The 23,790-nt window shown below is 38.1% G+C and overlaps 1 protein-coding gene across 16 annotated transcripts in view; it reads right to left on the bottom strand.

Annotated features, from left to right (window-relative positions):
* RBFOX2 (RNA binding fox-1 homolog 2) overlaps positions 1 to 23,790 on the bottom strand; it is a 264,949-nt gene that overhangs the window by 69,339 nt on the left and 171,820 nt on the right. Inside the window, exon 2 of one of the 16 annotated variants that reach the window (XM_057742954.1) lies at positions 21,681 to 21,845. The exons of the other annotated variants lie outside the window; for them this stretch is intronic. The gene's annotated coding sequence lies outside the window, so the exon portion shown is untranslated. The remainder of the gene's footprint in view (positions 1 to 21,680; positions 21,846 to 23,790) is intronic. 16 annotated transcript variants of the gene reach the window in all.

Genomic DNA, 23,790 nt, shown 5'->3' with positions numbered 1-23,790 from the left:
AATACATTCTAAACTTCTCTAGACCTTCTCACCCCTGTATTAGCAGCTTATATTTAATGAATGCTTATGTGTCTGGCAATATTCTAAGCACTTTACATGTATTAGCTCATTTAATTCTCACAATCCTAAAAGGCAGGTATTTACACTATTCTCCTTTTACTGATAAGGAAACTGACATTTTAAAAGGTTAAGTATCTTATCAAAAACCACGTGGCTAATAGCCGGGCACAAGCAGACTCAAATCCAAATCTAAGCCAGTTCTACAGTTGGTGTAGTTGCTACACCTTGTGGCATCTCCAGCCGGGTCCTCATCCATTTTTCCCCAGTCATATTATACACAACTCAAGTATAATTCTGTATTTCAATGAATCTACAATATTCCCTAAATATGGTGTTTTCCCAAATCACAGCCAGACTGCAACAGTAGGGATCAGTGTCCTCACCCATGCTATATCCTCTTTTATACTCATTATATTGAAACTCAAGTGATCCTGTACTTAGCAACTCAAGTAATCCCTTCTCCATGAAACCATAGAGAAGCAGGATGGTGGAAAGCAGAAGTCAGCACACATTTTCTGTGAAGGACCAGACAGAAATGTCCTTGCCAGGTCTTCTGGGCCGTATGGTCTCTGACGCAACTCCTCTGCTGCGACCGCCCGAAAGCAGCCACAGACAACACGTAAATGGTGAGCATGGCTGCGTTCCAGGAAAACCTCCTTCCCGGACATGGGAATAGCATTCCTCTTTTGATTCTTTCTTAACCATTTTAAAATGTGAGAATTTCATGAGCCTTACAAAAGCAGGCAGTGGGCCTGATTTGGCCTGCTTGTCTTGGTTTGTTGACACAAGCGTAAAAGAAAGGGATTACGCTTTAGACCCAAATAAACCTGGGATCAAACCCTGACGCTGTGACTGGTTAGCTGTATGACTTTGGACAAGAAACTAAGCGTCAGTTTCGTCAACTATAAAATGGACATAACAGTAGTCACTGAGAGCTTAAAATGAAATAAAAAAATCAAAAGTAACCTTGTACAGTGTCTAATAATAGCGGACCTTCAGTGAGTGTTTGCATTTGCCCTTTCCAGTTTGAAATAATTCCTTCACTCCTGTATTCTCAGAGCATTGAGCATGCTGTACTGACATGTACAAGACATTTAAATTCAAAGCCTTTTGTTTAACATACCCAGATACGTGTATCACCTCTCCTATTAGATTAAAAGCTTCATTGTAATGAGAGGGGTCAATTTTGTACAATGTAGGAACAAATACGGTGCTTAATAAATATTAAGTGTTAACATTTTTTAAATAAAGGAAGATTAAGATGGAAAGTCACATGTACGCAAACTGCAGCGAACTGCTTTTTTTCACTACAGTAGAGAGCGTCATGGCGGGTAATATATAATGAAACAAATGTTATTTTGGGTTGATATCAAATGGGAGAAGAGTGTTGGGGAAGGAAGAGAGAACTGGCTGAATATCATCAGAAATGAAAGGAATCAACACTTATGTGCTTGCTTTAGGTACATGATTTTGCAAATACAGGAGTTAAGGATGATGTCTTTCTCCTTTAAATCGCGTGCCTTAACAGAGGTGATACACTCTCCACGGTCTTCTGGAGTACAATGTGAAATACATTAAATGTTTTAATTCTAAACTCAAATGTACTATCACAGTAAATAGGTCCCATCAAACAGGAAAAATGTATAACCCAAGGACCAAGACACAACCCTTCTATCAGTCAATCTCCCACAGCAATCCCAGAGCTTCAACAATCACCCGCCTAGGAATGACTTCCAAGTATTTTTTAGGCCCAACCATGCCCTTTCTCCCAAGCTTTCATGGGAGGCAGAGTAAAAAGAAGAAAGAGCATGAGCCTGAAGGACAGATCTTGGTTCAAATACCAACTATACCTCTTACCAGATATGGCTGAATTACTTCAACTCTTTCCAGCCTGTTTCTTCATCTGCAAACTGGGTTATTTATTCAGAGTTGCTGTGAGGACTGTTCACATGAGAACAAGTGAAACTCTTTACCTGGGGCCTGGTTTCCCAGCTGATTAGGTCCAGGTCTTCCAGGTGCACACTGCCTACCCATCTCAGGTCCTTCTGCTCCTGGCATCCCACTAACATTACAAACTCTATGTCGAAAAACTAAATCTGTTACCTTCTTTTTCTTATTTCTGCTGACGAGTTAACCACCTTTCCAGTCAACTAGACTTACTTGGAAGCTCTCCCTTATTCTTTGTGATATTCTGCTCTGAGTACTGAGCACCCCCATACCCAAATTAGTTAGATAGTGATGATTTTAACTACTCCTGATATTTCTTGGCAGTGAAGAACTGCCAAAAGAGGGGAATAACAGAATCAGAGCTCACGTAATGTTAACAGTATGTGGAATGTACTAGAGGGGAGACAGCTAGGAGGCAGAAACAGGAGGCTTTTGTAACATATTGGAGAAGACAGGTGGGCCTAGACAAATGTAGTGGGGCAAAGGAAATGGAATCAAGAGATGCTGCATGGTTGGATCACAAGAATTTGGCAACCAACCAGTTATAGGGCACTTAGGCAGAACACAACAATTTTTTTAAGATTTACAGTTGCAGACTCACTATTCAGGACCTATTAACCCACTCACCTTTACCAATACTTTAAAGAAAAGGGTTTTTTTGTTTGTTTGTTTTCATTATTTACAAGTCAACTGCTTGGGGTAAATAAGTCTGTTTTGCTATTTTTTCTTAAGCATATTCTCTGTTCTTACTGAGTTATTCTGAGTATTATTTGAATCAATTACTTACTGACATTTAAGCATTTATAACATGCTAGTCTTTAACATAGCAGGGAGGGGAGGCAAAAGGGCAAAAATAAGATTTTGCTTTTGTAGGACCAAGTTTATGTGAGAAAGGCACATAAACTAATAATTACATCAATGTTATTGTGCTACAAATAAAGCTAAGCATAAAGTACAAGAAAGGCCCAACATATAACTTCATTTTCCTAGGAAAATTAAAGTCTAGGTAATTTTTTTGTTGTTGTTATTTTTTATTAAGTCTAGGTAATCTTAAAGAGAGAAAGGTATTTTTGTTTGTTTCTATCTTCCCATTTATTTTTCAACTTCATTCTAATTTTTTCAGTTTTGTAATCTTGAGTCCCACTTATATACCTAATCCACTGCTGCATTATAAATCACAGGCTACAAATCCTATTTTAAGAGAAGTTTCCCAATTCCCACATTACATCTATGCTCAGAATGGATCACTATTGATAGAAACAGATCGATATTAATTTTATTCAAGCCATCATAAAAAGAATCACTTAGTTTTTCAGATAGAGCATCTTCTCACCAGTTTATCACTGCCAATGTCACTGATCGTTTTCCTAATGCTGTAGATAAATGAACATTAATTCTCCAGGTTTATAACAGAGAAAAAGTATGTTTGCCTCAAGTATTTTATATTATTTTTATCCCCTGTGATTTGCTCAGACAGGCTCGATTTCAAACTCTACCTGCTGTTGTGAAAAAGTTTAGAAAAAGCTCTCAGTTGAGAATATCTAAGCAAAGGCCTGCCATCTTTCGCAGCTCTTATACTAAAAGACAAGATGTCTGTGACCAAAGGAAAAAAAGAGCTATTAAACTATTAATGCAGAAAGATAAGGACAGAACATTGGATTTAAGATGATCTAGAATCAATTAAAATAATTTTTAACAACTCTATAGAAGAATGATAGACCAAGAAGAAAATCCAGAGAAATAAAATAAATGAATAAACATGTAAAAATACAAAACAATGTCAGTTTACAAGGCATTAAGTGAAATTCATTCTAGATTCTCAATTTACCTACATGCTTAAATTTAATAGTGGCAAAATTAAGTTATATAAAAGTAATGTATTTTCTCTTTTACAGTGAATATAAATTACATCCAGGGCCAGAAGATGTCAGACAATCTGCAGGTAAGTTAGAAATTGGGAGGAAAAACCTATACATGAAGTTTCCATGCAGCCCCCAATTTTTATGTTCAGGTTGAATTCCAAGAGTTCATTTTTCATTTGGTTGTTTGTAGTTTAGTAGATGGCTGGCATCCCGAGGAAACTCACAAAAACAGATTTGATGATTATATGATAATGACTATAGAAACAAGAGGCCAATCACCAACTAAAATATTAATTTTAAGGGAAAGTATTTCTGATTCCAGGAAAGGAGTCCACGGACACATCTATTCCTGCTGCAGTCTCAACAATAAGATCACCAATCCCATGCAGTAGGGACCAAGCCCCTCACATCCACAAACTCATCTTTTACCTGGTTCCTTGACAGCAGAGATTCCCATACAGTACTGTGCATAACAACCACTCTGGGAACATATTTTTAAAAAATCACGATCCTTTCCCCACAGATTATGCTTCAGCGCATTGGAGTAGGGGCCTGATACTACTCCAGTAGGTGGTTTCGGTACCACGCTGAGAAACACTGCTTTAGAGGCTTTGGCTGGGCAGAATGGAAGACAATTATGGTGGCAGCAGGTGCCTCCAGAGACTACCCTGAAACATCTACACCTCTAGAGGAGGGGCAGAGATTAGGGAGGGAGTAGGCTATGAGAAGAAGGTAATAGTGGCCATACATGTAGATTACCTGAAAGTAGAGAATTACCTTACAGAACCCACAGGTAAGAGAATAAACACCAGTTTTTTGTTTTTGTTTTTTAAAAAATGCAAACCTACTGAAGTGCAAGCCTAACAATAGGTCCTTCTTTTAAAGTAGGTATAACTGAGGGGCCAGGACCCAAAGTGTGAGTGCTGCAGATACACGAAGGGGAGATGGAGAGCAGGAGGGGACTGAGAGAAATTCCAGCTCTTGCAAACAGATGTTAAATAACAATAAAACAGGAAATGCAATATACTTTACCTTCCTGCTTAGACTAAAAACCAATGACAGGATCTGGCACTAGTACAATACTAGGGAAGGTATAAGGTTGGCCAACAAGAATATTGCAAACTTGCCACCAAATCACTTGTCTTCGAAATACACGTACACACACACACACTCACTCTCTCTCACACGCATGGGCGCAGGCACACACACACTCACAGACACATTTCAAATCACTCAGAGAGAAAAGCCAGCCTGACCTTTCCCCTGAGGCTGAGTTCTGCCATCTCAAAGCAATAAATATTTAAACAGAAAAATAAATATTTCAGAACAAAGTCGTCCAAACCAACAGTCTATTAGGTTAAAAATGACAAACCCTGTAATAGTCAACGTCTCTAACCTCTTAAGAGCTCTTTCTTCCAGATCTCCTTAAAGCAGTATTTAGAACTTCAAACATCCATGAATCATGTCTTCCACCAGCAACAAAAGACCACACGAGATACTCTGGATCAGCTACCTGCTTCCTTGGAAATAGAAGCCCCTTACACACAATTAAAGGTTGGCTGTCTATTCTATTCAATGTAATTGGTGATTTATACAATGCATGGATGATTATTCTTTTTCTCAACCAAACATTTCTCTACAACATAAATTAATTTACTCTTTATTGCGTCTTCATGGGCAATTAAATTTGCATCTTCTCTATATGTTCAACTGGAATATCCTTGAAAACAGCCGCAACTCAGGTTCAGAATAAAACACTAGCAAGATTTTGTAGTGTGCCCTGAATAATAAAATATTTAATCATTCTTTGTAGATTTTTCCATTGGATACTCTATTATAATCTACTTCTTTACAATGGGTAATTCGGGGACTTCCCTGGTGGAGCAGTGGTTAAGAATTCACCTGCCAATGCAGGGGACACAGGTTCGATCTCTGGTCCGGGAATATCCTACACAACACGGAGCAACTAAGCCCGTGTGCCACAACTACTGAGCCTTCATGATGCATCTTCTGATGCCCTCGTGTCTAGAGACCGTGCTCTGCAACAAGAGAAGCCACCGCAATGATAAACCTGTGCACCACAAGAAGAGTAGCCCCCGCTCACCGCAACTAGAGAAAGCCCGCATGCAGCAACGAAGACCCAACACAGCCAAAAAATAATAAAGTTCTCTTAAAAAAAAAAAGAAAAAAGGAAAACTATAATTAAAGTATAATACACATAGTACCAAAAAACAATATGACAAAGCTGACACCAAACATAATAAAATAAAATGAGTAATTCGTATGAGATATATATATATACACATACACGATATATATATATAGTAACAGACAAAATTTTTCCCTATACCCTTCCCAGGACAAAACTGCATTTTGGCTGCAACCACAGTTAGCATGATAGTTTATATTTCCTCTATTCATTTCACGAGTAAAGCCCCTAAGTAGATCAGGGACTGAATCACATACTTCTTTATCGTAGCTTCCTCACCAAATGATAAACACATCATAATTGATCTTTAGAAAAAACATGCTAAACTGAATTAACCAGGTAGTTGAATATCTGCTTCTAAAGTAGTCTGTAAAAAAGATAGGGACCTTTCTCTCAATAGCTTTAGGAACTTTGCAGGAAGCCCACTGCGATATAACCATTCATAAATATTTACCACAGAAAATGAGTTCTTACAGTTCTATTATATATATATATTTATATTATATATAATTATATAATATAAATACATATTAATTGAAAGGCTATATGTGAGACTCCATGTTATCTACTGTGGGAAATGAAAAGAAAAATGAGAGTCTCTGCTCTCATCAACTCTCATCCAAACTAACCCAAGAATCTTTCTTTTAACAGTTCTCCTTTCTTCTAACTTAACCTCAACCTAATGAATTTTCCAAGCAGCTGCCAAAATGAGCTTTCTAAAATAAAACCTAAATCAGATATTGCTAATTAATTCTCTTCTTAAAATCCTAGATTCCTCAATGCCTACAGCTCAAGTTCAAATACCCCTGTACGGAAGTCATGCCCCTTGCATACTTCATCTATTCGACTCCAATTCTTGCCATCAAATATTTATTGAGTACTTACCATGCATTATTAGCCACTTTGTTTTAGGTGCTGGGGAAATAACAGTTATTAAAAAGACAAAGTTCCTGCCCTATGGAGTTTACATCCTAGTAGGGGCAGATGGATAATAAACAGGAAGGCAAAACAAGACACAGAAGATGTGGTACAAAGAGAAACTAAGCACAAAGCGTGCAGGGGAGCAGATGGAGAGATAGAGGACCCTCTAAACTATTGAGTAGATTTTACCTTTCGATATTTGAAATTCATTTCCCCTCCAAATGCATTTTATAAGAACTTTGACATTTATTTCCAGGGTATTTTGGGTAATTTATTTTCCATTTTTAAAGTTTCTATTTTTATGAAATTAGTACACATACACAATAGCAAACCAAATGGGTACAGAAGAGTTTATGATAGAAAATGGCAGTCTCCTACCTCTCCTTCCCTTAATCCACGCTCTTGGGAGTGGTCCTCTTTTAACAGTTTCTTAAAAGGCAGAGGCTCCAAGGCTGGAAGTGACCTTAGGGGTTACTGACTCCTCTCACCTCTCCAGACTTAGATGTCACGTCAATCTGTAGATCCGTCCATGCACACAGAGTGCAGGACCTGGCCTCCCCATGAGGCCACTGAAAGGGTCAGGTGTGTTAACCATTTGTATGGCAAACTTTGACCAAAAGGAAGAGGAGCAGGAGATGAGAAGAAACCAGCAGATAAAAAACATCTCCACACTCCCTTGGATAGACTGTGGCCAGAGGAGCAAGAGTCTATACAACCTCTCTGAAGACATGGGCTGAAACTAAGTCCTCAGCAACACCTTTTACAAAACTTTGGTCAACGTTTCTTTCTTGTTCTCCCTCCCTTTTCCTCACCTTGCTTTCCTGAGATTGTACTCCCCAATAAAGTATTGTCTGAGGCGCTGTTTTCTAGGGAACATGGGCTAAGGAAATCATCTGAGACTCAGCTCTTGTATTTTCCATCTTCGCGTCTTACAGCTCTGCATTTTGGGAGATATCTTTAACTCTAGTTTCTTTCCTTCTATGGCATGTTTTCTTTTGACTATCACATTCTTTATCTCTCACGCTCTTCTGCATTCTCAAATCATTCCCTTCTCACTACACCCAGTACTGGTTTTATGAATGCATTCTCTTCTTTAATCTCACTACATTAGTTAGAATGCTTCTTTAAATTCTCTTCTGTTCCCTGGATTATCTGTTTCCCCTAGAGTCAGGTTTTCTTTTTGTTTCTTCTCTTCTCTTTTGTGCTGAAAGTTCCTCTCAGATGGCTAAGGATCCTCATGTACTGGTGACCCAGGTGTAAGGACTTGGTTAGCTGGTGTGGGTTTCCTCTGCTATCGTATAAGGAAGTCTGTTCTCTTATTAGGACTCTTCCTGAAATTAAAATTCAAACTAGGAACTTAGTATGAGATAAGGAAGAACATGGCAACAGGTGGGCTTAATTTTAGTGTACGCTACTAAAGGAGAGTGTGGAATGACCCCCTCCTATCCCCCAAATATCAGATTAAAGGAAGGGGTGCCAATATCTAATACAAAAAGAATTACATTTCCCCAAACATTCTGATCAACTTATTTGGAGTCAGACAACTGGGGTTTTTCTTTTTCCTTTTTTTAATGCTGGAGAAAAGAGGCAGCATAGCAAATGCTGGGGCTGGCTACTTCCACTGGGAAGGGGCTGGAAAGGCTATGGCAACGCCAAGTAGTTGAGTCATCCCCTATATAATGCACGTGAAATCCCTGTTTTCCATTCCTTCTTTACTCCCACTCTGAGCCTGAGCCTGGAGCATCTTGGGGTTCCTGCTGGGCAGACTGGCTTCCACACCACTCACAGCCTCCTGGTAGTAATTGGCAAGATTTAGCTTCTCCTCCATTCATCCATCAACTGGTTCCCATTTGCTTTATCTTTTCCAGAAATGTGTTTAACTCTCTTGTTTATTAGTAACATCACTCTTCACTCTTTTCTATTTGATGTTCTTGGTTTATTTCTTTTTGTACTTCTATATTGTTATTTCAGTGGAGTCTTACAAGAGATAGAAGGCAAATAAAACTAGCTATCATCCTGACCCAGAAGTCATAATGTATTTTCTGGAAAAGATTTCAACTGTAAGTAAATTCCAGAATTCCAGGTTCCTTTCTCATTTTGAGAAAGGACATGGGTTAATGAACATCTATGTTTCTTTAAAATAACCCTTCAGCAGCACTAAGATTTATTAAAAACAAATTAGAGAAACTTGAAGATGAAAAATATTTACTACTACTCTAGAAACAGCCCTTGTACTTATGCTTTAGTAAATTAGATACATTTAGATTACAGGAAGTAAAGAAATCCAAAGAAAATCAGAACTAAATGTATACTTCGAATCATAGTCCAAGTGCTGTGTACAAGTACACCCAGAACTATGTGCTAAACATTATTCTAAGTCCTGCCAAACAAAAGACTTTCAAGGGTCTGACCACTCTCAGAAAATAAAACACAACAGAAGTCAAGTATTTACCAATTAGAACGCCTAACTCTTCACCTCCCTCCTTCTTCACAAATGTAATAGTAGCCAAGATCAGAACGCAGTCTAAAGGAAGGAAAACATTTCCCGTCACCTTATTGCTCTCTAACACACAGATCAATAAAGCATGCCACAGACTCTGACCCCTCAGGAATGGCAATGAAACATAAACTAGTGACTGTAATATTTAACCCTTTATTAAAATGAGACAAACCTGGAAAAGAAATTAGAGTCCTATGCTGGGAGACGTCATGAAAAAAGCTATCATAAAGCAACTGTCAACCAGGAAAACCTTTCTCAGAGTAAGCGAGGATACTCAACTTAAGAAAGGCGGCATGGAAATAACCGGGAGTGGAGATCTAAAATCAGTCCCTAAGAGCACCAAAAAGAAGCTGTCTATACTTCAATGGTTGCTTGGTAATGAAAACATTTCCAGATTTCACTCCACATTTCCTATCTTTTCAAGCCAAGTCGAATGCTCAAAAACCAAACAAGAACAGAAAATCTTCAAGCATACTTAAAAAAAAAAAAAAAAATCAAAGGGCATATTTATTTCTTCTTCTTAGTTACAATCCTTCTCACTTAGAACTGCATCATCATTATCGCGTCAACTAGACCCTCCAGGTTCAATCAAGAATAATTCTCCAGCAAAGAATGCCCAAGATGTATGAATTTAACTTTTTACTCATTTTAATATTTTCCCCTTTAGGAATGAGGAGCGTAAGGACTTGATATTTTAGCCTCTACAGACTAAAAATCTTTTATTAAAGGTCTGGACTTTGTAAGATGTTCTGATGGTACAAAGAACACCAGATGGAGAACCAGCTCCAGTTCTGTCATATTCTGCTGTATGACCTCGGACAACTCACTTCCTCTTCGTTCTGTATCCTGATTTGTAAAATAAAGTTCATCACAGCTCTAAGGTTCTGATTCTGTGATAAAGAGGCCTTACCCAAGGGACAGAATATAGTAAAAAAGAAGAAATATTAGGTATATCACCATGTGAAACTGTGCTTTCTTCTGTAATGGTCAACAAAGTGCCATGAAACAGCCTATCTGTTCCTTTGCCCAAAGTGGCTAAGAGCTGCTCAAATGAGCCAATGCTTTGATTTCTCTCTTACCCTGCATAAATGTTCCCATATGAAATATTAAACCATCAAACTGTAAAAGCTCTGTGCTGAGATAAAATTTCAGGAAATGAAACTTATGTATTGAATAGTCAAATTGATCAATTCTGTACTTAGCCTAGAGGAACCTAAAGCTCTAAGAAAATTAGTAGACATTTCTCAAGGTTCCAGCCAAAAGTGAGTTAGAGATTTTTCTTATGTAAAGAAAAAATTAAATAAATATTAAGGCCTATAATGGCTATCATTAAAAAGGGGTAGAAATAGCATAAATTTTGGAATAAGCTAAATGTGGGGTCAAATCCAGGCTTTGTACAGTTGTGTGACTGTGGACAAGTCACTTAACCTCTCAATGCCTCAATATTTTTATTTGTAAAATGAGAAGGATAGCTACCTAATGGGGTATCTACAAGAATTAACTGAGATCACGTATACAAAACTCTTTCCTTTTGGCAAAAAAAGAAAAAAAAAAAAAAAGAAAAAGAAAAAAAGGAAGAGAAAAAGAGTAGTAGAGATAATTAACTACCTATTGTGAAGGAAGAAGAAAAAAGGGGAAAAGTATATATAGTCCACAATATAACCTAATAGTTGAGTTATAACTTTAAAGTTCTTCAAGTTCTAACATCAATACCAACATGGGGGGAGGGGTTCACATTCTTTTTATACCAAAGGCTTTATATAAAACATAGGCTAAGTGAAATTAATCCAAACAAAACACCTACATTTTCAGTTTTTCAAAAATGTCTCCTGGTTCCTCAAGAGAGGAAACCCTGAAGCATATATTTGGCTGAACTTGTTCACCGTTGCTACGCTAGCAAATGACAGGCAACCATTTCAACTTAAGAAAGTTCCAAACAGTGCCACGCCACCCTTTTTCTCTAGTACGTACATGTTTAGTTCTATAGCGCCCTCACCCCACTGAAATGTCGAGATAACCTGAAAACCATTTAAATAGCAATGGTTGAAAGTCTGAATGCTGCTTACTAAAGCCTTTCTAAAGTTTCATAAATTTTAGATCAAAGATCATCATTTTCACAGTCCAAAGTGCTCCTGCCTTCTACACTGTTGAAGTGAGCAAATGGTTCTTTGACTTCTCTCCTTCCCTATTCTGCTAGAACTGCAATGACAGGTAATCCATAGGACAAAAGGATCTTTCTCTTTTTCCACAAGAGAGCACAAATCATGGTCAACTACAAAAACACAGAAACCCTATTTTCCCTGTGATCTTGTCCACGTATTTTTGTTAAATAACTATTTTTGCCTTTGATTAGATCAGCCTTAGACTCTCTGAAATCATTCCCCCACCGGATCTCATTCAACAGCTAAGAATTTGGTTCCAGATCCAGACAATGTCTTGCATCTCTCTCTCTCTCTCTCTCTCTCTCACACACACACAAACACACACACAATGCCATAGTCTTTCCTCTCATTTTTCCCCTTTCTGCCACACTTCCCAAACTAACTCTTTCCTCATCTGATGTTCTTCATGGACATCATATTCATGTAATTTACCATATTCTACCTTGTATTTCAATTACTTATGTATCGTATGCATTCTTCTCCAACACTGCTTGAAATTACTGTTCAGCTGATTTGTTATTCAAAAATTAGGAATACAGTAAATGAAATACCATGTAATTTTCATGTAAAAATAGGTGGTCTCAGGCTTCCTAGGTGGCGCAGTGGTTGAGAATCTGCCTGCCAATGCAGGGGACACAGCTTCGATCCCTGCTGCAGGAAGATCCCACATGCCAAGGAGTAGCTAAGCCTGTGCACCACAACTATTGAGCCTGCGCTTTACAGCCTATAAGCCACAACTATTGAGCCCATATGCTGCAACTACTGAAGCCCATGCACCTAGAGCCCGTGCTCCACAAGAGAAGCCATGGCAATGAGGAGCCCGCACACCATAACAAAGAGTAGCCCCCACTCACCGCAACTAAAAGAAAGCCTGTGCATAGCAAAAAAAGAGACCCAACACAGCCAATAAAATAAATAAATAAATAAATAAATAAATATATAAATAAATTAAAAAAAAATAAAAAATAACAATAAGTGGTCTCATTTCTGCTTCCAATCAGGATGGTGTAACAAGGACCAGATTTATCCTGCCACCTCAAACAACTAAAAAACAGAACAAAATACATGAAATAACAGCCCTCAAGACACTGTACAGCAGGCGTAGAAGGACAGTGATTCCTGAGATGGGAAAAAACCAAGGTGAGTTTTTTAACTACTCATCTTACTGCCTGGAGAAAGTTCCCAGGCTGTGGGGCAGAGAAGCAGCCAGGAAGAGTCTGGTGGTCTTCATGAGTTGAGGAGAAGCCAAGTCCAGGGAAGCCAAGACACCTAGAGGTCACAGGGGAGAGAACACAGCAGGAGAGAGCTGCACAGAGAGAACTCTGAAGATCTAGAGGATTCCCCTCAAGAACTCAGTTAAATGATAAGAATATGTGAGAAACTACTGAAAGAGTTGAAGGGAATAGTGCTAGTAGTTCACACAGTGTTAGGAATAGAGGCTGTTCCCAAAAACAAGAGTGGAAAATCTGATAATTTAAAAAGCAGCAGTTACAGTATTAAGAAAAGGCTTGCCTCAATAGTGAGGAAAAACTAACCAGAGACTAAACACAGCTCTGGTCTTATCTAAGAAAACTTAAAAACAAGTCTTGAAAGAATTAAACTATTTCTAAGAATCTCAGCTGTGCTGCAGACAAAGCTCAAGAATATTTACAGAAAAACAAAACAAAGCACAACCCCCCCCACAAAACAAACAAGCAAACAAGCAAAAATTAAAAAAAAAAAAAAAAAAAAACCAACCAACAAACAAAAACCCCATCTAAGCATCCAACAAGGTAAAATTCACAATGTCTGGCATCTATTCAAAAATTACCAGGCATTCAAAGCAGAAAAATACAACCCATAATGATGAGAAAAATTAATCAGTTGCAACTGATCCAGAATGAATATAGATGTTAGAATTAGCAGACAAGGACATTAAAACATCTGTATTCCATATGTTTCAAAAAAAAGAAACTGTATGTAAAAGAAAAATTGAGCAGGTTAAGAGATATGGGAGATATAAAAAAAGATCTGCATCAAAATTCTAGAGAATGAAAACTATACTGTCTGAGCTTAAAAATAACATTGGATTGGACTAATGACAGATTAGACATTACAGAAGAAAAGATCAGTACACTTAATAAAACCACAATAGAAACTATCCAAAGGAAATACACAGAGAGTAAAAAAAAAAGACTAAGAGCAATGAACAGCAAGCCTTGAAAATGAAATGGAATGGTTATTGTCATATATATATTGGTGTTGACAGCCTTTTAAAAAACTGAAGTATAGTTGATTTACACAATGTTGTGTTAGTTTCAGGTGTACAGCAAAGTGATTCAGTTTTATATATATTTTCAGATTCATTTCCATTATAGATTATTACAAGATATTGAATACAGTTCCCTGTGCTATACAGTAGGTCCTTGTTGTCTCTTTTATATACAGTAGTGTGTATCTGCTAATCCCAAATTACCAATTTATCCCTTTCCTGCCCACCAACCGCATTCCCCATTGCCAACAACTTTTTTTTTTTAGCTCTTTATTGGAATATAATTGCTTTATACTCTTGTACCAGTTTTTGAGGTACACCAAAGTCAATCAGCTGTGTTTATACACATATCCCCATATCCCCTCCCTCCCTCGACTCCCCCCATCCTCCCCGTCCCGGCCCTCTAACGCATCATCCATCATCGAGTTGATCTCCCTTTGTTATACAACAACTTCCCACTGGCTATCTATTTTACAGTTGGTAGTATATATATGTCTATGCTATTCTCTCACTTCGTCCCAGCTTCCCCTTCGCCCCCCGCAACCTCGTGTCCTCCAGTCCATTCTCTGCATCTGCATCCTTATGCTTGTCCTGTCTTGTCACTGGGTTCATCAGTACCTTTTTTTTTTTTTTAAGATTCCATATATATGAGTTAGCATACAATATTTGTTTTTCTCTTTCTGGCTTACTTCACTCTGTATGACAGACTCTAGGTCTACCCACCTCATTACATATAGCTCCATTTCATTCCTTTTTATAGCTGAGTAATATTCCATTGTATGTATATGCCACATCTTCTTTATCCATTCATCTGTTGATGGGCATTTAGGTTGCTTCCATGTCCTGGCTATTGTAAATAGTGCTGCAATGAACATTACAGTACATGTTTCTTTTTGGATTATGATTCTCTGGGTATACGCCCAGTAGTGGGATTACTGAATCATATGGTAGTTCTATTTTTAGTTTTTTAAGGAACCTCCATACTGTTTTCCATAGTGGCTGTACCAACTTACATTCCCACCAACAGTGCAGGCGAGTTCCCTTTTCTCCACACCCTCTCCAACATTGGTTGTTTCTAGATTTTTTGATGATGGCCATTCTGACCGGTGTGAGGTGATACCTCATTGTGGCTTTGACTTGCATTTCTCTGATGATGAGTGATGCTGAGCATCTTTTCTTGTGTTTGTTGGCCATCTGTATGTCTTCTTTGGAGAAATATCTATTTAGGTCTTCTGCCCATTTGTGGATTGGGTTATTTGCTTTTTTGGTATTAAGCTGCATGAGCTGCTTGTATATTTTGGAGATTAATCCTTTGTCCGTTGCTTCATTGTCAAGTATTTTCTCCTGTTCTGAGGGCTGCACCAACAACTTTTTAAAAGAATCTACTCCTGGTCATCTTGAGTGGAAGGAAACGGAGAGAGGGAGATGGCTTGTAGTCAATATACCACATTTGGTATACTTATTATGGGTTGCCAGTCCCTAAAATTTCATTGTCACCTTTTCACTTTCTTTGCCTTTCCACCCTTGTTGGGGTCATACTCTATCTTCTTCCCTCTTTCCTGACTTCTCAGAAGGCCAGGGCTGCTATGCCACTTACCCACATTCTATCTTCTGGGTATATGCAGCTTTCCACTGCAACATCTACAAGAGATTTGTGTGTTCCCCAAATAGATGTTTGCTCCAAAATCCTCCTTTTTTCTAACCAAATAAAGCATCCATTTCCAAAATGACATTATATTTTAAGCATTAACTGATTTAAGTAATAAGCACTAGAATATATGTGACTATCCAATTTAACTCTTCTGATTTTGCCCTTGTCATGAATTAACAAGTTAAATTCATTAATTCAATCAGGAAGTATTATTAGGTTCTAAATTGAACCAGATACAATAATAGACACTGGCAATACAGTCCCAATCCTGAAAGAAACTACAGTCTGATGGAAAAAACAGACAAATGTATTCACAATTACAGTAATACGTACTATGGACTAAGAACAATACATACACAATGTCAAGGAAGCAGAAAAAAGGGACAACTCTATGAGACAGGGTAAGCTTTCTGAAGTAGGTGAAGTCTAAGCAGAACCTTTAAGGCAAGAAATTAATCATGTGGGAGAAAGAGGTATTCTGGCCCAAAGTAATAATACATGAAAAATAATATATGAAGAAATACATGAAAAGCAGGAAGGTACAAAATATGGCATATTTAGGGAATTGCCAAGTGGTTCAGAACTGGGGGTAGAGTGGAGAAAGAAAGCGAGGAAAGGAAAAGAATCTTCAAATTTTCTGGGAGGAAAAATGAGAGAGCAAGTGAGGGTTTCACCCTAATGGGGATCCAAGATGGCTCGTCAAAGCTGCTAGAAACTCTGTGCCTGTCATCAAGCTACATGTGAAAACCTTCCCTCTACTAAAAACCAGGAAGGACTGCATTCCTCTAAGTCAGGGGCTGGCAAACTACGGCTTTGGTGCAAAGCTGGCCCACCACCTGTTTCTGTACAACCTGAAAGCTGTGTGGTTTTCATATTTTCAAATAGTTGAAAAAACTCAAGAGAAGTATATTTTGTGACACATGGAAATAATATGAAATTAAAATGTCAGTGTTTATAAATAAAGTTTAACCAAAACATAGCCACAACCATTCACTTACGTATTGTTGGTGCCTACTTTCATGTGACAACAGCAGAACTGAATGTTGTAACAGAGACAGCATGGCTTGCAAAGCCCAAAGTATTTACTATCTAGCCATTAATGGGAAAAGTTTATGGATTTCTGCGCTACGTTAGGAGTCTTTCAAAATCTCATCTCCTTCAATTAAGTCTCAGCTTATCCGTTAAGAAGTTCTTACAAGAAATCTCATAATATTAGACAAAAGACTAGTTATATTATTTATGGATATAAAAGTATTATTTTCTAATTATTAATTTCCATTTACATATTTTCTTCTTAAATATTCCTTTATATATGAAATATCAAATTTTGCTTGCAGAACTTTATCCTGAAATTCTAAATGAATTAAATATCTCCAGTTACATGATTTCAAATTATAATTTTTAAAACTGTATTTCCTTCTGTTAATAGCAGTCTAGCTATACTTATTTCCTGGGCCATTAATTAAGAAATGTTATTCTAATGTTCTGAAACTGATAGCACTTTGAAAAAATTCAAGGGGAATGCTGAAAAGAATAGTACGCCAAAGTAAGCTAATCTAAGACTACTTCTAAGGCATCTGATTTATAATAAGTATTATTAAATCAGAATATTTTTCAAGGGTTTAATTTATTTTTTGGTTGTGTTTTACTTCTATTCTCAATAGAAAAATAAGATCATGATTTACTGTTGCTACTGATTTAAAAGACTTAATAATTCCCAATTTTGGCTCTTTAACACTCTTTTTTGATACAATTTCAATATCTCAAGGGAGGTGATCAAATTTACTTTTGCTTATTTTTAATATGTCACTTTTGGGTCCAATTGGCATCTTCAAAACAGTATTTCTAAAAAATAAGTTTAAAAAGTAAAAATTTCAGTGTTAGCAACCTCTGAGGGATCTGGGCAAGACCTAGAAGTTAGAAGGCAGGCAGGTTCTTGCCAATCAGTTGCCAGCATGTTTTAAAATGGAGAAGAAAAACAATATTCTACTTAAGAGTTGAGGGTAATATACCCTATTTTTGAAGTTTTAAATTGCTGACAATACTACACAGTCAATAGGCTACGAAAACTGAGTAAACTCAACATGCTGTCAAAAAACAAAACTTATAACAAAGATATGATACTTAACAATACTCATTATTACTTAGTAATTGGATATAAATGATAAATCATTCATATAAATTGTCATAATTAGTCCAGAACAGTAAAGACTCTAGAAACCATATGGTTTCATATCTATGAGGACTAATTCAAGGAAGCAGGTAAGATGACACAGAGAACAGAAGGTGGAAGGGAACTCTCAGCAGTTATTTTCAGATATTTGGGTTTCGTGAAGAAGAGAGATGAAACCACTCTGTGACTCTGGATGACAGAACTAGAAAGAATGAGAAGGCAATAATGAAAACAGGTTTTAGCCTACCATAAGGAAAATGCTTCCATTTTGTAACGACCAGCGATGGCACTCTTCATCTATGAGGCTTGTAGTATCATGGAAGAGTATGCAAATCTGCAATTAAATGGACCTCAAATCTGAAACCTTTCCCTGTCTGTTCCCAGAACCACAAGGTTGCTTAACCTCTTGAATCTCAAAGTATAACGCGGGGAAAAAATGCGAAAAACACCACCTACCTCAAAAAGAGATTAACAAGTGATATACGTTATGAATATAAAAACTGTTATGTATGTAAATGTGATTTGTATATAAAACTGGTACAAAGTAGGTATGCAGAAACAAAAGGTTATTTCAATAACAGTAATTATTAGTGGTGCTTAGGAACAGGAAGCTGGAGCCAGACTCCTTGGGTTTAAATCCTGGTGTTGTCAACCTGGCCAAATTACTTAACCTCCCTGTATTCCTGTTTCCTAATGTGTACAACACGGACGTTAACAGTACTTATAAGGCTGCTGAAAGGAATTATATAAGGTACTGATGAGAGTGCCTAATGCATAATGCATACTCTATAATGTTATCTAATCATTATTATGTAACATCAGACAAACAAATTCATCTTATTCTATAGTGAATTCCTTGTTATTGCAAGTATTCCATCAAAGCCTTGAACATGTCAGAGGTGAAAATTCCAGAACTGAATAAGAGAGTCTCAACTAAATTCCTCCATTCACACAGTCAACAAGTATTGAATGAATATGTAATACCTACATGGGGCACAGTGGTTAAGAGTACAGATTCCCAAGCCAGTCTGTGGATATGAATCCCCACAACATCTCTTAGTAGCTTATAAACTGGGGCAAGTTACCTAACCATGATATGCCTCAGTTTCTTCTTTTGTCCTATGGGGATAATTAAAGGGTTGATAAGAGGATTCAATGAGTTAATGTAGGTAAAGTGCTTAGCACAGTACCTGATAGTAATACATAAAGATTAGCTGATTAGCTATTGAGTGCATGCCAGGCCCAGTTCTAGACACCGGGAATGCAGCAGACTGCTGACAAGGTGCCGGCCTCACAGAACTTACATTCCTTGGAGGGGTGGGTAGCTCTGATAATAAACAAGCAAATAACAGGTAACAACAAACACTAACATCAGTGATAAGTGAAGAAAAAGCAGGTTAAGGGGATAGGGAGTGACTGGGGAATTCAAGTTGAGTCAGGAAGGTCAAGGGAGAGCTTTTGAGAAGCCTGGGGAAGAGCATTTCTAAGAGAAAAACAGAAGGGAAGGTTCTGAGCAGGAGGAGGCAAGGTGTGTTAAAAGAAATAGCAGGGACTCCTTGGTGGTGCAGCGGTTAAGAATCCACCTCCCAATGCAGGGGACATGGGTTTGAGCCCTGGTCTGGGAAGATCCCACCATGCTGCAACTAAGCCCGTGCACCACAGCTACTGAGCCTGCACTCTAGAGCCTGTGAGCCACAACTACTGAGCCCATGTGTCACAACTATTGAAGCCTGCACGTCTACAGCCCATGCTCCACAAGAGAAGCCACCGCACTGAGAAGCCTATGCACCTCAACAAAGAGTAGCCCCCACTTGCAGCAGAAAGCCCGCGCATCAACGAAGACCCAATGCAGCCAATAAATAAATAAATTAATTAAAAAAAAAAAGAAACAGCAAAGAGGCCAGTGTCACTGGAGCAGAATATGGGATGAGAAGGGCAGCAGGAGACAAGGGTGGAGAGACAGCCAGGTTCTCAATCTGTAAGGGCCTTAGAGACCAGAGTGAGGACACTGGATTTTTTTCAGAGTCTGAAGGGAAACAACTGGAAGGTTTAAAGCACAGGGGTGACAAAATTCGACCTGCACTTTAAATGATTCACTCTGGCAATGATCTCTAATGAATTATTTGACTTTAAGGTTTCCTGAATTTAATCATTCTACTAGTAATAGACGGACATGTGTGTATCTGGGAAATGGAAACAATACAACTTGACAGCAGACTGAAGCATCCCCACTGCCTAGAAGCTGAGCATCCAAACCCCATAGTGAAGCCGCTGCATTCAAAAGCATGTACTGCAGGGGAGCTTCCATTTGTGCCTGTCAGGGTTCACATGTGAAGTATTGTTTAGAAACTTCTAAGAAAGATTTGACAGTGGTTTTGGAATGTTGGGGGGGGGGGGCGGTGGGGATAAAGAGTGAGGAATTATGACTCCAGAAGGGAATGCTTGAGAGATCAAGAATGCCAGATTCCAGAGAGGAACTGTACACGAAAGGATGCTCGTGGGCTGCAGGGCTATATCATCACCATGACAATCACATACAGATGCCCAAGAAACAAACCAAGGTAAGGAATTACAAGAAGAGTAGTTAAAATGTGAGTACTCCACAAACCAAAAGTCAAAAGAGAAATGAGATTGTTCCCATATGGCGATCTTTTAGATGTGAGTTTGAAAATTTTCAGGGAAGAACAGAAAACTGGAGGAACACAAGCAGGACTCTAAGCTGCACCACTGAGAGGGATGAGGAGTGTCATTTCTCTTTCAACATGGAAGTGTCCTCGGCAGCAGTAAAATCCCGAATAGCAGTTTGTTGAACACTAGGCTTTCCTAGTCTCAACTGCAAAACTGAGGAGAAAGATAAAGGAAAAAATAAAGGGAGAGAGCCAAAAAATGTATGTAAACGTTTTGAGGACATGGGAGGTGGCCGGGAAGAAAAACCATTTAATAAGTCAAAATTGCTCAGATTTAATCACTTTTATGGAATTCTGGGTCTCTTTTCAAGCAAACTGAGTAATTTTTAGAACAGCAATATTTTTCAAGAGCCAGCCTTGGCCTTGGCAAGGAAATGGTTGTAACTGAAGATACAGAGCAATGTAGGAGAATTCAGAAAGAAACCAAAGCTCTGGAAAAAGTGAGGCTTTTTTTGGTTCATTGTAAAGGAACATAAATTAGTCTCAAACCCACAATCTCCACCTACCCCTCAACTTCCCAGAGTCCTGCGCAGCCCATAGAAAGTGGAAGTGTGCCAAAACCAACAGTGTGGGCTGAAGCTCTGTGGATGAAGCGTGGGATGGGCTTGGGTGGACCTGGCCGGCAACCCAATGGAATCACTTTAAAGCAATGCCACAAAATGGAGACTAAATAATCACTGAGGACATACAAAATACACAGAAAATGGGATACCCTTAGCAAAATCAGAGAATAGATTCCTTACTGCAACTCATTTCAAAAAAACAAAAACAGAAAGGAAAAAAGAAAATGAAACAAAGCAAAACATACCTGCTCTCTTATCTGTCTTTAATTAAAGCATAAAATACCCTCCCCTCTTCTCTCCTCCCAGCCACCCTGGAACGGAATAGGGAACTGGCCGCAGCTCAGGTAAAAGACTTCGGCCTTCCAGCTACAAAGAGGGGAGATAGCAGACAATGGAACTGGTGATTCATTACAAAAGAATACACTCCGGAGCGGTCTGCTGCCACATGGGCTCACTGCACTATTTAAAGGAACAGCAACCCCCTCTCCAACCTCCCTTATTCTTAACACCTTCCCTCCTCTTAGTTCTGATGGAAAACAGATTTTGAAGAAAATGCCAGCAAAGCACTGAGCTGTCCAAGAAAGGGAGGGCTTTGTGTTCCACAGAAACTGGCAGTCATGCTATAGTAGAGAACAAAAATTTTCTTTCACATCCACACTGTAAAATCTTTTCCTCTCTGCTTAGTATATTTTACCTTTCGACAACAAATAGTATAACCTTTTCTTATTAATTTGAGTTGAAGTCATTTACAACTTTCTCTAATTTGACACACATTACGAGAATTTCTCTTCTCCTTCCTTTCATTCCACGTTGTTATTTTCACAGATGTGAGGAGATGCAATAACCTGGTTCACATGCTCTGAAAGAAGAGAGTATCCCAGTGAAAGACTCCTAGAACATATACAGGAATAACAGATAAACCTAAAGTTATTTTTTAAAAAGTCACATGAGCATGTCTGTCTACTATACTAGAATTCTGTAATAAAAGTGCCATTTGCTTTTTATTTTTAAAGCAAAACTCTGATAACTTATTGTAAATAACAGAGCCTTACAAACCAAAAACAGGCCTTATAAACCAGAGCATATATAGTAACAGTGTGTGCACCCCGTGCAGCTATAGATATGGATCTAAACACGTGATGAAAATGTCATCCACTGAAGGCCCTTCACCTTCTTCCACCAAGTGAGCAGTGGGAACCAAGGGATACAGAAATGTTAAGATCAACGATGCAAAGAACCTAAGTGACAAAATGGTGAAAACAATCTAAATACTTTTCTTAATATACTTGTTAAGATGCTAAATACCACAATAAACTGTTTAACTTTGATAACTGAACCTTAAACACTGCAGACATTTTCTATTTAGAAAGCTTATGTGACAGATCATTATCAGATATTGGGATTTGATGTCTGGGTCAAAGAAAACCAATCCCCCCCCAAAACAAACATACACAAACAAAAAACCCCAGAAAAACAAACAAACAAACAAACAAACCCATAGGCCAAATAAACATTTGGCCTATTTGGCTATTTGATTCAATTTTTTTTTTTTCCTGGCGTACTAACAACTATGTATGTTACATTAACATAGTAAGTGTATACAAAAAAACAAACAGGCTGGAATACTGAAAATTCACAAGTCTGACATTCTATACTTTCCATTTGTATAAATTCACGATGGGCAAAAATGAGTTCCTTCTTTCCTTCAGCATTCACACACACTGAGAAAATCATGATTTTCACTTATCTATTAGAATTCTTAATCTCCCCAAACTCCCCCTTTCCAGTTTCTATTTATCTCCTCTGCTTCATTCCTACAATTACAGTTTCCTTAGGTACTGATTATTAAGACCAAGATATTAAGAGTGCAAATGCTTGTGCATTCAAACTTGGGCTTGCTCAGCTCCTCTAGAAACTAAGGGGACAGGCTCCAAGAGGCCAAGGAAAACCTCTGATTATAAGAAGTACTAGTTTAGATAACTCTTTCACTGATTTAAAAAATATATATAATGAAAAGTCAAGTAGTTGAAAAGGCTCCAGTAATAGCCTTTAACCTTGGAGAAAGAAGAGAGCTGGTACCCTCTAACATGGTCAGTTAATGAAATTTGAATGAGGGCTCCAAGGTTAAGAAGTGTCATCTCCCAAGCAACAAAGAGAAGCTAGAAACAAGTTTTCTCTTTTTTAAAAAGTAAAGCATGATTTCAAAAGAGTTAATCAGGCTGATGATGAAGGGATAAAAAATGGAAGAGACAATACTTCAAGGGTTTCTCCACTTTCTAGGAGAGGGAGGGGTTTCTTAATAATCTCAAACTCAGATCTGCTGAAAAATTACTTTGGAAAGACATATTCTTTGAAACTTCCCTTTCCTCTAGGTCACGTTGGGAAAATCTCCCTAACGCTTTACCTCCTTCCAAACAGCACTGCGGGGGCATTATATAACATTTAACGGAACAGGGTTCCAGCTCCTAAAATGATGCCTCTATCCAGATAGCCAGCTGACTCTCTCGCCCTCCGGTGGTGACTTAGAGAGGAAAAGAGATGAGAGAATACAAGAAAAAAAAAAGGGGGGGGGGGGGCGGGGGAACCTCCTTAAAAGGAAAGCACTGTCCAGTGATGAAATTTCCCTACAGAGCATAAAAGCCTGGAGTGAAACTGATCTTAAGTCTGAGACTAAAGGACAGGAACGCTGCACAATGCAAACGATTCTCATTGATAAATCACAGTCTAATCGTTTCCTCTCAACCTATATATAAAGAAAAAAGGGAAAAGGGACATGCAGAAAGGGTGCCAAGAAGAAAAACAGC

This window comes from Hippopotamus amphibius, chromosome 7, assembly GCF_030028045.1.
Source record: "Hippopotamus amphibius kiboko isolate mHipAmp2 chromosome 7, mHipAmp2.hap2, whole genome shotgun sequence".
In the NCBI taxonomy this organism is placed as follows: domain Eukaryota; kingdom Metazoa; phylum Chordata; class Mammalia; order Artiodactyla; family Hippopotamidae; genus Hippopotamus; species Hippopotamus amphibius.
Note: the sequence above shows the minus strand (reverse complement) of the source record. Positions and strands in the feature narration are given on the sequence as shown.